Source organism: Xiphophorus couchianus, chromosome 15 (assembly GCF_001444195.1).
Source record: "Xiphophorus couchianus chromosome 15, X_couchianus-1.0, whole genome shotgun sequence".
Lineage (NCBI taxonomy): Eukaryota > Metazoa > Chordata > Actinopteri > Cyprinodontiformes > Poeciliidae > Xiphophorus > Xiphophorus couchianus.
Window position 1 is genome coordinate 7138876 of NC_040242.1, and position 16065 is coordinate 7154940.

At 39.0% G+C, this 16065-nt stretch overlaps 1 protein-coding gene across 2 annotated transcripts in view; it reads left to right on the forward strand.

Moving 5' to 3' along the window:
• Positions 1–10973: 10973 nt before the first annotated feature.
• fut8b (fucosyltransferase 8b (alpha (1,6) fucosyltransferase)) overlaps positions 10974–16065 on the forward strand; it is a 112010-nt gene continuing 106918 nt past the window's right edge. The window contains exon 1 of one of the 2 annotated variants that reach the window (XM_028040569.1): positions 10974–11171. The gene's annotated coding sequence lies outside the window, so the exon portion shown is untranslated. The remainder of the gene's footprint in view (positions 11172–16065) is intronic. The other variant, XM_028040570.1, reaches the window with a different exon arrangement.

The window sequence follows — 16065 nt, forward strand, 5'->3', positions numbered from 1 at the left end:
GTTTTAGAAAATATTACAAATCTCTGGATATTTTCTTAGGAACAAAGCATTCAGTCTTGCAATTCTACTCCTCAGTGCAGAAATAGAGAACACAGTATATAGTTGTCACATGTAGAAGACAGTCAGTCCTTGTTAGAAAACTCATGCAGTGCCCCCAGTATTGCTGAAAACTATGGCTTCAGGTAAAGGATGCATGTTATATTTCTTCCTCTAGTATTTTTTGTCAACTGTACAGGATATATGCCATATCTGGAAAAGGTTTTGAGATGATTTATCAAAGTCTCATTGTTTTCTCAGGGCTGTGTATACTTTTGAGAGACACTGTATGTATTGACGTATTGCTAGCATGTTAGCAATTGCTGCTTCATCTCCAGACATAATACATTGTTTATATCTAGTCGCCCCTCAGGAGTCACTCTGTCCTCAAAGCATGTTTCTTTTCTGTACAACATCTATATTTTTATTTCTCTTGTCAGTCATTATAAAAGAAGTGTCTGAAGGAAAAAGTAAACACTGCAATTGCTCAAGCTCTTGGCAAGTGACCCCTGGTGAGCAGCGTGGTTGGAAAAAAGGGATTTGTTTACAGCCTGAGTGCAGATCGCTGCTCTCTTCTTCCATTCTCGATGACATTTAGCAGCCAACGGCATCAGGCGACACCGAGGACTGGAGACCTGGTCATAACAGCAAGTCAAAATCCTGCTGCTAATCCAGCACACACCATGGGCTGGGTGTTGAAAAAGGTCAATACTGTTGATCCCGATGAGTCATTAAGTGTGTAAGTGTAAGTAGGTAGACGAGATGCGAGATGACTGTCTTTTATCTGAGGTTTTAGTTTTGTTTTTCCATGTTGAGTACCCTTGTTACCTCTGTACCCCAGAAATCCTTTCATCTTTGTTTTAGATGCAGCTGATGCCATCGTGAAATTTCTAGCTGATTTGGAAAAGGATGAAAGGAGGATGAAAATGATGGCGATGATGCAGGGAAAGCTGTTGTGTCAGGACTGAGCTCCCTTTGCTGCAAGGTACCATCACACCTGTTTTTGCATCGACAGCCTTGACGGGACCTCCTGTAATCACAATTTTTATCCAAATTTAACCAATGGGAGACTGTCACATTTGTTTCTCGTTGAGTTCAATCATTTGGCGGATTTACATATCCCAGCAGTTAGCCTGGTGGCACAAAGATGTGGGTGGCATTAAACAGAAATATCAACGAGGGAATGCAGAGTGCACATCATACTGATTTCATATCGACTAACGCACAAGCAGAGTTTCACACAAAATCCTTAACAAAAACCATCATTAGTGGATTCTGCTGTGGATTATGTTTGCCAAGCTGCACAGAGTCATGAGGATAGTAATGCTACTGTGATATTACACTGCCATCTAGTGTTTGAGATAAAGAAAACCATCTCAGAATTTTCTACACAACCAATTTAATTTCTGCATTGTGCCTGCATTTGGCAGGTACACCATGACAACCACTTTGTTCAAGAATTTATATTAGAAAGGTGAAAAAGTTCAAGGGATAGAGAGAGGTATAAATAGCAACAGCCCCATACTAATCCATCTGACTGCATCAATATGAGACAATTTTAGATTCGTCCTACACCTTTTAAGACAATATAAGTATTACTATAGGTTAATATGGCCTTTAATGTACTGCAAGCACGTTTTTAAATAAACCTCAGATTATGATTATGACCTGCAAGGAAAAAATCTTTAGGATACATGTTTCATTTAAAAAAAAATTTTTTAAATCTTTTAAGATCATTACTCATTTTAAATGTTTCAAATATGCTGGTCGGCAATGTGATATTTGAGGACTTTTGCAGTGATGTTCTGTTAAAAGGTTTTAAGTGAGTTATTATTTTACCCACAGAACAAAAGTGTCTTGCTTTTCTCATTTAGTATAGTTTTATGAATGTGTGAAACAGCTCTAGATCTGCATCAGTAACGTGTCATTTGGTGAATGAGTCAGCCCTGCAAACACACCCTCCATATGTGGAGGGCTGAACTCCGTATATGGCTGATACTCTTAATTAGCTATGAATCAAGTCATACAGCTTGAATTCGATAGGCGCATAAGACAGCCAATCACATGCAAAAACTGATGTGAAAAAGGGAACAGAGGGGCAGACACTCAAAGGCTAGAATAGTGATATAGGTGAGATACACAGAGAGGACAAAAAAAATGGTCAATTGGATTTAAATTCAAGTAAGTTTTAAATATTTTACTAAAATGTTAAACTGGACTTATTGTGTTTCCCTTTAGACAACCTAGGATAGGTCTACGTGTTATGCAAAACTTGTTTATTGCATTTTTGTTTTTCATGACATCATTCTCTGGTTAAATTTTTTTTGCTCAGTTCTGCCTATTTTGATCTTATTTCAGAATGAGCTGTTTTAAGACTCAGTTTATTTCATGCAAATAAGCTGTTGCCCCCCAACTCAGTGTTTGCACTAGCACTTTATATGAAAATGGCTGCAAACAGAACGCAGTTGTACAACCATATATGTGACCTTGAGTCAGACCTTGAAGAGGAAGAAGTGTAGCCTCCTACACAACTATCAAAATGCACCAAGTAGTTTCTGGATGGTATAGTCAACAACACTTGTCTTTTCCAGCAGCCATTATATAAATTGATACAGTCAGGTGACCAAACATGCTCATCTTCTAACAATAAAGTGGACGGCACTGTGCTAGATGAGGGGCTGGGATCATCTGGGGTTGATAGGTGAGAGACAGTGTTCAGTGATTGTGACTTCAATATCGGGGGGGTTGAAACTGTTCTTTTTCCAGAACCTAAAAGCATTAAGTTATTGCAAGAAAATTTCTGGCTGGTTTTGTTTAGTGCTTGGACTATTTCTAGAATCGGTACAGGCCCAAATAGATGTACAAAAACTTGCAAAAAGGGAATCTTTCATAATAGAATCTCTTTGAACAATAGCAAACTGTATTTTTTTGTCATGGAAAAAAGCATAGAAATAAGACTTATATGAGAACAACAAATAAAAATCGATTACCACTTTCTTCTTTTCCTTTCGGCTTTTTCCCTTAAGGAGTCGTCACAGCGAGTCATCTGTCTCCATGTAAAACTTGATTACCAGCTAATAAACTGTAATTGATTGACAATTTGGGTAAAAAGAAGGTAACGAGCGACACTAAAGGAAAAGCCATGTGGGAGCTGAGCAAAAAAAGAAACATTTTCATCACTAGTTTGCAGCGGATGGTTGAAATAAGTTGTTGATTATTTGCACCGGGGACAGAGTTGGAATGCAGTGCGCCACTAATTATCTTCTTGTGAGAAGCATACACAGAACATAAAACAGAAAATATTCCCTGTCAGAGTACCTAGCTAACAGAAAAATGTGGCAGTGTAAAAAATCTATAAAATGATGATGACTTAAATTGCTATAGCTTTTTGAATTGCTTTAGTTTTATGATTACTCGGATCGGAAATGCTATTCATGTTCAGTTGTGTTTCACTCAGGAAGATCTGGCGGTGAACCACATCCTGCATTTCCTATGATGATAACCAACCATTCTAAGCAAAATAACGGTTTAAAAACTACAAAAAATTTAACTCAAAAACAAATTATATTCTTTTTGAGATTATTTTAAAAGGCAAAAAACCTGGTCTCAGACTCCAAGACCAACTAATCTGGATTTACAATAAATGAAAAGGTCAAACGTGTCTTTTACTGCAATTTAATTTCATTACAGTTTGAATTTAGCTCATCTATGAAAGTCTCAGAGATTTGTGAGAGAACGTTAGTAAACAAACAGCATCATGAAGATAAATAAACCAGAACGGTGAGGGTTAAAGTTGTGGTGAGATGAAAACAGAATTGGAAAATAAAACAGTAAAGTCCACTGACCACACCATCCCCTCTGTGAAACATGATGATTGGGATGCTGTTCTCCAAAAGCCAGGAGGAACCTGGTTAATGGAAAATGGACAGGGCTAAATGCAGGGCAATCTTGGAAGAAAACCTGTTGGGGACAAAAGAATCAACACTGGGGGAGATGCCAAAAAAAAACCCCACCTCAGAATAAAGCCAGAGCTTTAGTGGAATGGTTTAGATTAAAACCTGTTCCACATTTTCAGTTTCTCCACACCTGTTTAGCTGTGGAGAATTTAGGTGTTGACAAGTCCACACCTAAATTCAATTAAGAATATATGGCAAACTTGATAGCCAATGCTCACACACCACATTATGTTTAATCAATCATGAGTTTGTTTTTTTAAAGGTCTAGCTACTAAAAACTCTTAAAAGACTTGCAGCTGTGATTGTAACCTCTAATTGTTGCTTTTGTTTGGCAAATAATGTGGATGAATGGTTCACCGTTCTATCAAGATCTTCCATGCATGTAGAAATGCATACATTTCTATTTTACACAAGTTTTTTCTTTAAACTAGGACCTCAACTGGGCTGCACTGCAAGGCAACAGTGCTACTCTGTTGTCTTACAGCACTCTGGCCTATAGGTAGTAGCATATTACCTCAGCTAATGCACAGTTCCAGCAGGTGTTTGCTAATTGCTTCTGGCTAGTCTGAAGGAGCTGAGTGAGGGAGTAGCAGGTATAGGCTGCTATTTGAGGCAGAACCCCAGAAGCTTGAAAATTGCAGCACCAGGGAGGAGCTGCCGCTCAAAGGCAGTGCTGGGTCCCACCAATTGTTTTGCGCCGCTGAACGGTTGCCATTGGAGATTAAAGGATTTCTCAAACATACATGAAAGATTCAAGGCAACACTCCAAATGATGTTGATGAGGGAAAAACATTAAACACAATGTAAAGCTAAAATAAGTCGACTTAACGTAATACTGCCCCTTTAAGTTAATTGCTGTCTCTAAATTGTCCTTAGAGATGAGGATGTGGTTGTTTATCCTGTGTTGCTCTATGACGAACTGGAGACTTGTCCTGGGTGTACCTTGCCTCTCACCCAATGATCGCTGATGACAGTCAGAAGCCCCTTGTCTCCTCTCCTCACCACCTTGCAAAGATAAGCTGCTTTCGAGAATGAATGAATGTTTGAACCTGTCATTTTGCAGCACATAACTCTGGGTTCTTATGTTTGTTTTTCTTTTTCTTTTTTCAGTTCTGCATCTTGTTCTGAAAAGCTGGGGGAAAAAATCTAAATGAAAAGGTCAAGAGGTTCCACCTGCCTCTCCCTTCAGTGTAATCGACATTGAGGGTTATGTCAACTGGCTTCACCTGCAGGTGGTTTGGATGGTGTGTTTGAGTTTTTTATTATTATTATTATTATTTCATTTTTTATGTTTCAAACTGCTAGGTTTGTTTACATAACCAGTTTGTGGGATGTTCTCTTTTGAACACAAAAAGCAGGTGAATGTAATAGCAATTCAGTTGGAACAAGTCATGTGAGATTTAGGCAATTTTCATACCTGAGGTGTTTAGACCACTTAAAACAACCTCTGGTTCACTCCCCTATCCTGCCCCACCATTGCTGTGTGTCATTTGTGTTTATGTGAATTCAGCGGTTGCACTTAGGTGCAGATAAAAATACTTGGTACAATTCAATTATAACTCAAATGGCTTAATAATGTCTTGTTAACAAAGAGCGCTCCAGCTTGGCTCAGTGCGGTTAGGTATGCTATTTTATGGTCCAACGTATTCAGGAGAGTATTTCCAACACTAGTTGAACTCTCACTGGAGGGTCAGGTGGGTGTTAAAGGCAAACACTTAGCATGGCATCATACTAGGGCAATTACACTAGTTTGTCTTATACTTGTCGCAAGCAGTGACACTTTTCTTTCCCCCAATCAAATACTCTGTCATCTGAGCAGCTCCACCCTTACCATATAGTACCATTATCCTCTGGACTTACAACTGAAGAGGGCCCAGGAATGGTGCAGTAAAAGTCAGTTGAATGTCTTCATTTGCAATGGAAACAAATAAAAGAGCTTACTGAAATGCACTGACCTGAACGGTTCCCCTCAGTGGAAACAAGGCATTCATTTTCCATGTTTTCTACTAACTCAGAGCAAAGCATCTGCTTCCTGTATTTACATTTATTTTTGGTACTCCTGCCCCAGACACATCTGACCAATAAACAGACTGAATGTTGTATTTGTAGCAACAGTTTTTGGCTTGTGTGTGTGTTTTGTATAAAAAACACAAACCACTCAAAAAGTTACAAGTTAACAAACTCAGCAGCTGCATGCTAGGTGCACAAAGGAGCGTAATCGCAGATCCTCCCTTCTAGAAGACTTCGTAACCATCACTGCTCTTGACAAACAAAATAAATGTGTACATCTCTGCTGTTGTCAGCACATTTTTCTCATTTCTTTTAGATAATCTGTTGTTTCTTTTTATCCACAAATATACATGCACTTTTTTTGTACTTATCCAACCCATTCTATTCTATTCTATTCTATTCTTATTTGGACCAAAGCAGGCTTGATTCACAGACGTCTAGGCCTGTGAATCAGGCCTAGACGTTTGTGTAGAAATGTGCAGTTCCTCTTATACCACATGATGGCGGTGTTTTGCCAGCATTAGTCATTGAAACAGCTAAGTAAGACGGAAAATATGTGTGTAACAAATGTAGGCGAGGGTTGTTATTGTGATTCAGCTCCTTGCCACAGGAGAGAGAGACCTCTCAGAGGCGCACTGCATATTTTTCAAAAATTCATGAAATAGAGGCAACAAATAAAAAGCCTGTGGGTATTATGAATTTGATTTAGTGGCTTAATTCTCACGGGAGACAGAAAATGGGGGTAGGAAAACAGCATGCAGTGGTTCATGGAGTGTTGTGGTAAATTATACATTTAGAGGCAACAAATTGCAACCTGAAAGCTTGTTTACTGTTTCACAGCATCCAGTACTAAAAGAAGATGTATGCATGTGGTTTGTCTTTCCTTTGCAAACCAACTTGACCCCAACTGGGGTAAATTCATGAGTTTAAAAAGGAATAGTTATGTCTACAAAACATTAGCAACTGTGCTCACATTCCTCTTTGCTTCAGGAAGGCATCATTTAGCAACATGAAAGGTGTGTGTGAGGGAGAATGTCTCTATTGAGTATGTTTCAAGTTAATGAACTTCTGCTGTACAAAGCTGACCCACCGCAATAAAAAATGAATGCCATTTAATCTGAATGATTAGACCAAATCACTGAATAAGCAGGTCTTTGCATAGAGCAGAATTTGATGAAGTGTAACCTTTACGGCACCAGCCGTGTAACTGATGACTGATCCAGAACCTGTCCGCCCAGGTTTGCTTTTAATAAATGTAAATGGGTAGATTTTGCATCAGCATCAAATAGAAAAAGACTAAACTTTTTCCCAAAAGCTGAGAGTGCAGAGGTGGAAACTGAATCAAGGAAAAATACAGATAAACAGATTTCCAGCAGGCAAGCTCATCCTTCAAGTTTGACTTTAAACATGGACCTTGTCCAAAAAAAGAATCTGTATTCTTCATTTTCTTACACTTGGTCCTTGAATCTTTCCTTCAGGAGATTTATCAACTTGTTAGCTATACAAGTTTCTGATTTACTGTCTTTTAACTGAAATTATACTTATTTTAGCATTTGCATATGTTTCTACTCCATTTTAATTGTTCTATGAAGTGTTTGCTTCATCCCTTGTTAACCAGCTCAATATTTTTAAAAAACGATTTTCATCTCTTCTTGATTCATTTACCTTTGAGCTGTCATTTTTGCATGTTCACTTGATCATTTTGTCAACATTTCAGTTCCTTTTCTGAGTGTCTCTGTTTCAGTTTTTCATTTGTTTTGATGTTTGCAGCCGTTTTGCATGTATTTGCTGCAGTTTTGCATCATGCGCCATCTCCCTGCTGTCCTTTTGTGTTTAAGAGTACTTCCCTCCGCATTTGCACTGGGGTTTGTATCTATTTGTATTCATTTAGCATCTCCCTTTAGTCAGTTCTGTCTTGATTTGCATATTTATTTTGTGTGTAAGAGTTTGCAGTCCATTTGAGTTTGTTCAGTATCTCATTTTAATTGCTTTGCACATTTTCTGCTATTTAAATTTTTCTTGTGGTTGTGCGCTTCACTTTGTGCCATTTTGTAGCTCTGTGTAATTGTTTTGCATCTCTTTAGAGTTGCTCCATGAAGCTATGTGAAAATTTAATAGAGTTACCAACAAGGAATACCAATTATTTTTTAAACAGTGTCTAAACCAGAGCTCAGGAGTCAGGAGATGAACTCAATCTAACAGGTTGTTCCTCAGAATTGTGAAGTAAATGTTTGTGTATTAGTTTATTCAACGCAGTTTAAAATTGTTTATTTCATTTTAGGAAAATTCAGTATTTTTAAACTTTAAATTAAATCAAGTGAATAGTTCAGTTTGGAAAAAAATTGTAAACTCACCAACAATCCTCAAATTAGCCATTTAAAACATATATATTTATATATTTATATGTAAATTAATTTTAATGTATTCACCAGTGTTTCAAATATGCTTCATTTTATTTTTATTACATTTAGTCATACTATTCAATTCTCTGTATAATATAAAATTTCTTTGTTTAGTGTAAATTCTTCTCATATTCCAAACTTGGATTTTCCATGCATGATATAAAAGTGGATTTCAAGTTTGTCTTAGATTCCTAATCTGCAAACTGTAATCTAAAAAGATGAGGCTGAGACCGAGCACACCTCTTGGGAAGTAATAGGCAATATCGATATAAATGAGGAATGATCACTTTGCATTACACTGCATGGCTCCAGAGGAGAAGGGAGTGACTCCAGCTGGCATCATCTCCTTCTCTATGTGAGCCCGAGTGAATGCAGTACAACAACCTGACACTGGTGTGCGCACTGCAGCTTCCATTCCAACCCACTCACACCAGAATCCGCAGCAGCCAAAATCAAGCCAACCTGCATCAGCCACACGCATGCAGGAAATTAATTTGCTACGCCTTCAAAATAAATCACCTATTCTATTCTATTCCCAAGCCTCTGCTGGGAGGTGGAGGCACTTTGAAAACAATGATAAAGGTGAGTTCTGCATATGGAGACTGAGGAACTGATGGGAGAAATTTGTGCTTCATTTTTATTTATGTTTGCGGGTTTCCTTGCAAATCTGCAAACGGCAGATTTTAACTCACAGTCAAAACAATTAGTAAAATCAGAGAGGGCAGAGCCAGAAATTAGCAGAGATTATTGGGGCAGAAGCCAGAGCAACTGAGTTTTTTGGGGTCAAAAAAAGAGAATTGCTCTTTTTATTAAATATATGTTTTTCTAAACACCACATTTTCTAAGTTTTCAAAGTACAAACCCATCAATCATTTTGAAAAATAAAGGCAAGAAATCCTTTAAGATGTGAACTTAAACACATTATGAAATGACTAAATAACATCAACTAAATATAACTATTAAGTCTAATAGTAATTAAGGGTAGAATATTTTAGCAACAATGCTTGATATTTCTGTTTTAAATGATTGTGTAAACATTGTAAAATAATGGGGGAAACATTGCCCTCTTTCTCTCTCCCTGGTACTTTCACCTTTTACTGCATTTATGCATTATTTATAGTTATTGCTGTCATTAACACTTTGTTCTCTTAATTTACTCTTGGCCCATGCTTAGCCTTGTCTCCTTCCTGTAAAAAGCCATTGAAGACAACCCTTTACTATAACTTCTGTCTTTTGTATTCTATAGATGAATCTACTGGATTAGCATTAGTCTCTTTAACCATGTTTCTCAAAACATTGTCCTCTAACAGCTGTATCTGCTACTAATTACGTGTATCGTATTTTTCTTTAACAAAGAAAAGTGACTGCTGTATCCTTTTAACAGTTGGTCATGGTGCATGCCGACTCACTATTCATTTACTGTGGAAAGCCTAATCCATTTAAAAAGTAGAGGTTTAGGTTTATGTAAAACTGACTTTTTTGAGCTTTATATCATGTCATCATGAAATTACACTATGTGCTTGGAAAATATGACACCATCCCTTTAACAAAACTATGAAAGTCTGAAGATTCTCTATTGTATGAGCATAACTGCTGTGTTTGTTGGTTACTTTCTATGCAACCTCTGTTACACTATATGGTTGTGAATTTGCCTCAAGTTATTTCTGGATTTATTAATGCAGCCGAGGTGCCTGTGTGTGCATCTTCTACCAACACTAAGCATCACATTGCAGGCCCTTTGTTCCCATTTAGTGGTAAGAGTTTGAATGACATCCAGTTGTGATTTTGCATTATTCATCTGTATTTGAAATACTGTGGTGATTAACCATTCAGAAACTTAGTCAATTTCAAACTCCTGGTCTGCGGCAGAAACAATAAAATTCATGAATCAGGGAAATTTATTTAATTGCTTTTCTTTTCTGCACTCTGCATTTATTGCAGTAAATTAGACCTACCCCCTGCGACAGACTGGCGACCTGTCCAGGGTGTACCCCGCCTCTCGCCCGGAACGTAGCTGGAGATGGGCACCAGCAACCCTCCCGACCCCATTAGGGACAAGGGTGAACAGAAAATGGATGGATGGATGGATAGACCTACCCCTAGGCTATACTTCCTTAATTTAAAAGTTGCTATGTGTACATGATTAAGCATGTGGTTCACCTCAAAAAGTCATCTGATTACAAATGTGAAGTTTGAGATTTAGATCTTGTGTTAGTGTGGGAAGTTTGCTCACTTCTGCTGACTTGTTTCTTTGCCTCAGGCTGGGTCTAATTCTAATGGTCCTGTAGTGTACTTTGGATTGAACCGCACTTTATCTTACTGGATCTGAATTTCATAATATGATTTTATGAAATGATCTTGAATTGTGTTCCATATTTCTGGAGATAAATCGACGCTTTTTGTAAAGATTATATGTCTTTAAGTTGGCGCGATGTAAATAAACTGACTTGATAACTTCACAAGTAAAGCCCCGGCAAAAATGCCACTCAAAGATGAAATTACAAAGACTTTTATTTTTGAAATTCTTCACCGGATGTTGTGTTTTCCCTCCTCCCCGCTCTGTGTTGACACCGGCCATTCAGTAGATCCCCACCGAGCAGACTGGACTGCCGTATTCAGAGACCCAAGCTCCTCCAGTTCCTGTTTCCGCTGCAGCCTTTCTGCTCAGTTTTCTGGAGCAACAAGACTCGCAGCAGACCCAGCCTCCAGCAGCCTCGCCGCCGTCCCTCCGGTCGGATGCCTCTGGAAGCTGGCGCGTCAGATAAAGGTAGGAAGCGAACTATCGCTTTCATTTTGAACGCAAACGCTGTAAAAGGAGGCAGCGCTTCGGCTTACATTTCCCGGCCTGTTGACTGCGTCGCGGCTGATGAGATCAGGGTAGCCAAATAGCGGTCACGGCAGAGAGCAATCCCTGTTACCGTTATCTGAGCGCCGCTGCTCGGATGTGTTTGTGCGTCTTCTGTTGGGGATGTGAGGATGCTAGCCGGTGCTCCGTGCCATGCTTTGTTTATTAGTGAGCAAAGCAAGTAGGACCGGTGTTGTTACCTTGGTTTCAGTTGTGAGACCGTACATTCAGTGTGGTGGATGAATTAATCATTTATTTGACAGCTTTTCTTTCAGGTACAGTTAGAGCTAGAAGGCACTTAGCTTAAGTATAAGTATTGTTTGTGATGGTGTGGCGTCTGCATGAGATAATGCCGTAAAAGAAAGAAAGAAGAGTGAAACACATGTGACCCACAACCTGGAAAGAAACCCGCATGACACAATTAGTTGTGCATCCTCTTGTGTCGTCTTGTTTTGCTGCGAGTGCAGCTGCCAGTTTGGTCAGCATCATCGCTGCGGCCAGGATGAGAAATGTGCAGGGTGATAATCACCACAGCCAGCCAGGCAGGAGTTTGCTTTCAGTGTCTTGAGGTGTGGTTTAATAAGGCCTCTGATACGGTGATTAAACGAAACGGTCTGGCATTACACCAGGATAGTGACAGGGTGACTTCTGTTTCACACAACTTTACAAAGCTGTTATGATTACAGAGGCCGGAAGACGTCATGCAGAAGCAATGATGTGCTAAACGTGGATGGTGTGAAATGACTTGGTGTAAATGTGCAGCTCTTTGGAAACTGCACGCATCCAATACATTGCATGTAAATATTTGTGACCTGTTCACTTTTCCATGATTTATTGTTACCACCACAAACTGCACTGCGTTTTATTGGATTTTTATGTAATAGATCAAGCAAGTTATAGGGTCTTCTCCAGCCTTGCAGCTCCAGAGGAATATTTCTTTTGTTGCTGTTTCAGTCATATTGGATGTAGAGAATCTGTGAACTAATTGTCAAGTCTTGCCGCAGATTCTCAATTAGATCAAAATCTGGACTTTGACTATGCCATTTTAACACATTATATAATCTAAACCTATTTTGACTTCAGTTTTCTGGTTTTTGTCCTGTTGGACGGTTTCACTCTGCCCCATTCACAAGCTTCTTTACAGCCTCTGACGTAAGTTATTAATGAACTGTCCTGTGTTTAGTTGCATCCATCGTGCCATCAACTCTGACCATATTCCCTGCTCACATTGTGGGGGGGCGGGGGGGGAATCCACCACATGACACTGCCACTACCAAGTTTCACCACAGACATGCCGTTTTTAGAGTTGACAGCACATATTTGCTGTCATTTCTGGCTCGTGACTTCATTTTGACAGCCCGTATTTGTGGAGTGCACCACTAATAGTTGTCCTGCCAACAAGATGTAGAAAAAGTCCAGTATTATTTGTTATCTCTGCTGTTTATTTTATAAGACTCTTTTCATCTTCCTCACATGACAGCAAACTGTTTTGACAATAAGTGCCGTAATAATTCCAGACTCCCAATCCATTTGCACAAACATTCCTACTAGAATTGCAGCTGCTGGTAAGGCGGAAGGAAACTCAACTCCTATGGACAAGTAATTCATCATTAATGTTATCTTATAAAGCCTGCCTTGGTTACTGGCAGAGCAGATTGATTGAGTTAGTTGCCCTAATTCATTCATGAATAAGTAAACAGCCGTATATGTTGCGGCGACAGCACTTTGTGCCATAGTTGGAAGCGGTGATGGCGGGGGGGACGCGAGTCTTGTACTTCGGCAGCAGCGACCAGGCCTTACTCAGATAGATGTCTGCCTAAATCTAAACTGCTTTCAACTGTCAGAGGCCAATTATTTTACGTAAAGCAAAAGTGACTCACTGTTCGGCTGCAATTTGCTTTGATCAGGGCTGTCGTGCCATTTTTTTTTCTTTTTTTTTTTGCACTGAACTTAGGTATTCATATCTGCCAAGTGCAAATAATTACATTGGAGTAGTTAATTCAAGGCTGTGCAATTTTTGATGATTAAATCAAATAATAGCAAGGGCAGTCAGAATTATTCTTAATATTTTCAAGAAAGGCTTTGAAGCTTTTTAAAAATTTTTTTAGTAGAAACCAGCTTTGACTTTTCAAACAAATGACTTCAGCACGCTGGCACCTTTCCTGTCATGTTTACACCTAGTCACATGCATATGTAATGCATTTTGAGAAGTAGGCTCTGTTTGCTGTATTTCATTCTCTCTCTTTCTGCCCTTTATGGCCCCACGTCTAATACCTCACACCACTGTCTGTCTTCATTTTTTGACTAATGACTTCATTAAACACATTAGTGTTGCTCTGCCAAAGCCGTTAGGCGCGCTGCACTGAGCAAAAATTGGCGGTGACTCCTGTGATAATTTAACCTGTATATAAAATGTTGGCATTTGTCACATGGTGAGGAGCCTTTCTGTGTTTGTTTGGCTTTTTCCTTTTGTGCAGCAACTCACTGCCAAGTGTAGTTTTATTTATAATAGCACTCGGATTTGTTTTTCATTTCAGTTCTGTCTGCAGCAGCAGCCCCGTCACCTGCACAGCTAGCGCCCATGTTTGCATGAAAAGCCATTCTAATTTCAAGCATCACAGTGTTTTGGCTCAGTGTACAGTGTGTGTATAATGCTTGATATTGGCTTCAGTATGCTGTGTATACATCCTCTTCCCTGCTTTCGTTGTTCCAGATATATCTTGGGTTTTTCCCCTCCAAAGACATCAGTAGGTTGATAATGGCGATGGGGTTTTGGGGGGAGCCTGAATGAAGCAGAATTTATTTCTAAGAAATATTTTGAGGTGGAGTGCCTCATACTTTGAGCATAAACAACAGGAAAGTAAAAACTCTATGCAAGACCTTGAAATTCTTGTATCAAATTGTGTTGACAGAGTGACCAAAGGAAGCATGTTCATAGCGAAGCATTGTATTGTTGGAATTGTTCATCTCAGTGCAGGGAACCTCAGTTTTAGGCTAAGATGCCTGTGTTAAATGTGGGGAATAAATATCTATGTGTTATGTGAAGAAAACAACGTTTGTTTGCAACTGGTTGATATTTTGTGCAATATTTGCCTTTCATGTTGGCTTTATTTTTTCTCTGCCATCTTTTGAAACCAATTACTAATCTAATAATGCGTACAATGGCAATAATAACAATTGAACATGTCAGTATTTTCCACAATAAATGTATTTTTAATGGGGCTATTGACACAAAATTCACTATCTGAGTTACATAAACGTACAAAGAATCAAAAACAAAACAGTCAATAAATTAGGTTTTGTGTAATAACGTGGAATGGCACAGAAAATAAATACTGAAAATGCTTTGTGAAATGTTTTCAATTCTAAGGAGAAAAGCCTTTGTTGGTATTGACAGTTTATATTGTTAAGCTGGTTAAGAATGTCCCAACTACATTTATCTTTTTGCTATATGAAACCACTTTAGTACCATATGCTAGAAAGCAACCCCACACCAAAATATTCCCAGTTCCTAACTTCACAGTTGATATGCTGGTTTTCATGTTTCTCTTACAAACATGGTGTGTGCAATTTCATTTAAAGAGTCCAGTTTTAATCCTATGTCCTAAGACGATACTCTCCCAGTGTTATATTGGTTTGTTCAAATGTTCTGCAGGAAACTTTAAACAAGCTTCAAAGTGCCCATCACTTAGGTCTGAGTGTGCATGGTTAAAAAAAAGTCACCCCACGGTTCCCAACTTAGCCAGTTTATCGATAGCAATTTTTTTAGACCAAATAAAAAATCTGTATTGGCCAAAATTGGAATCGGCAGGTCAGGCTTTTTAAAGATTGGTCAGATAAGTGCACTCTATTGTGAGTGTCATTAGAGGTTTCTATGTATGTATCAATTACTTGGGCTTTTAACCACTCTTAGTGTTAACTTCATGTCAATAAACCTATTGAAAATATATAATACACATTTTTTTGACATGATCAGTACTTGTTTTTCTCCCAGTTCTGTGGTGAAGACTTTTAAGAGAACATCATCTATATCGTATGTATGTAGGCACTGAATTTCTTTTATATATTTTCAGAATGTGGCTAAAGGCCGAAGTCTGTAGGAGAAAGCTGTTCCTCCATCAGTCTTTCCTCGCTGTCATCCTTTGCGGAGGGCCATTATTATCTGTATTGTAAGACAGAGTGTCTGTCTGGTGATTGTGTGAGCCAATCACAGGGTGAGTGTGAGACAGGTTTCCATGGAGAATGGTGGCGAGGACCGGCCTGAGAGGCTGCTGAAGCTCAGCTTGAACAAGCTAGACTGATCCAGGCTGATAGCATTCTCCAGCAGGTGAAAGAGTAAGGCCCCAGAAGCCCCTTGCTGTTTATCTTCCTGTCTCACTGAGGAGTTTGGAATAGTTCAGTTTGAAAAGAACAATAGTAGCTCTACTCAACAGCTTTGTGGCATTAGGTTGGATTTTGTTTCTATACAATGGATTTATATAACATAGAGCTATCTTTTGTTGGTTATCAAAGATGCTACGATGTTAGATTTGGGTCATAGTTTAGCTTAGAATGTGGCCTGCCTTTGTTTCAGTTGTTACCAGAGCAAGGGCTTGACCTGAACGCTACCTCAGACGGTCTGCTACCCTGGCTCTGTTTGGCCCTGCAGGGATGTTGCTCAGCAGGAGAGAAAAAAACCCCAAGATAACATTAGAAAAGATGTGTATTTCTGTCCTCACATTAGGCAGACTTATGTGTGTTTGGTTTTGCTATATCTTGGGCAGTTATTGCTACAGCATCCATGCCTGGGAAGTGAGTCTTCTTGGCTCATTGGGGC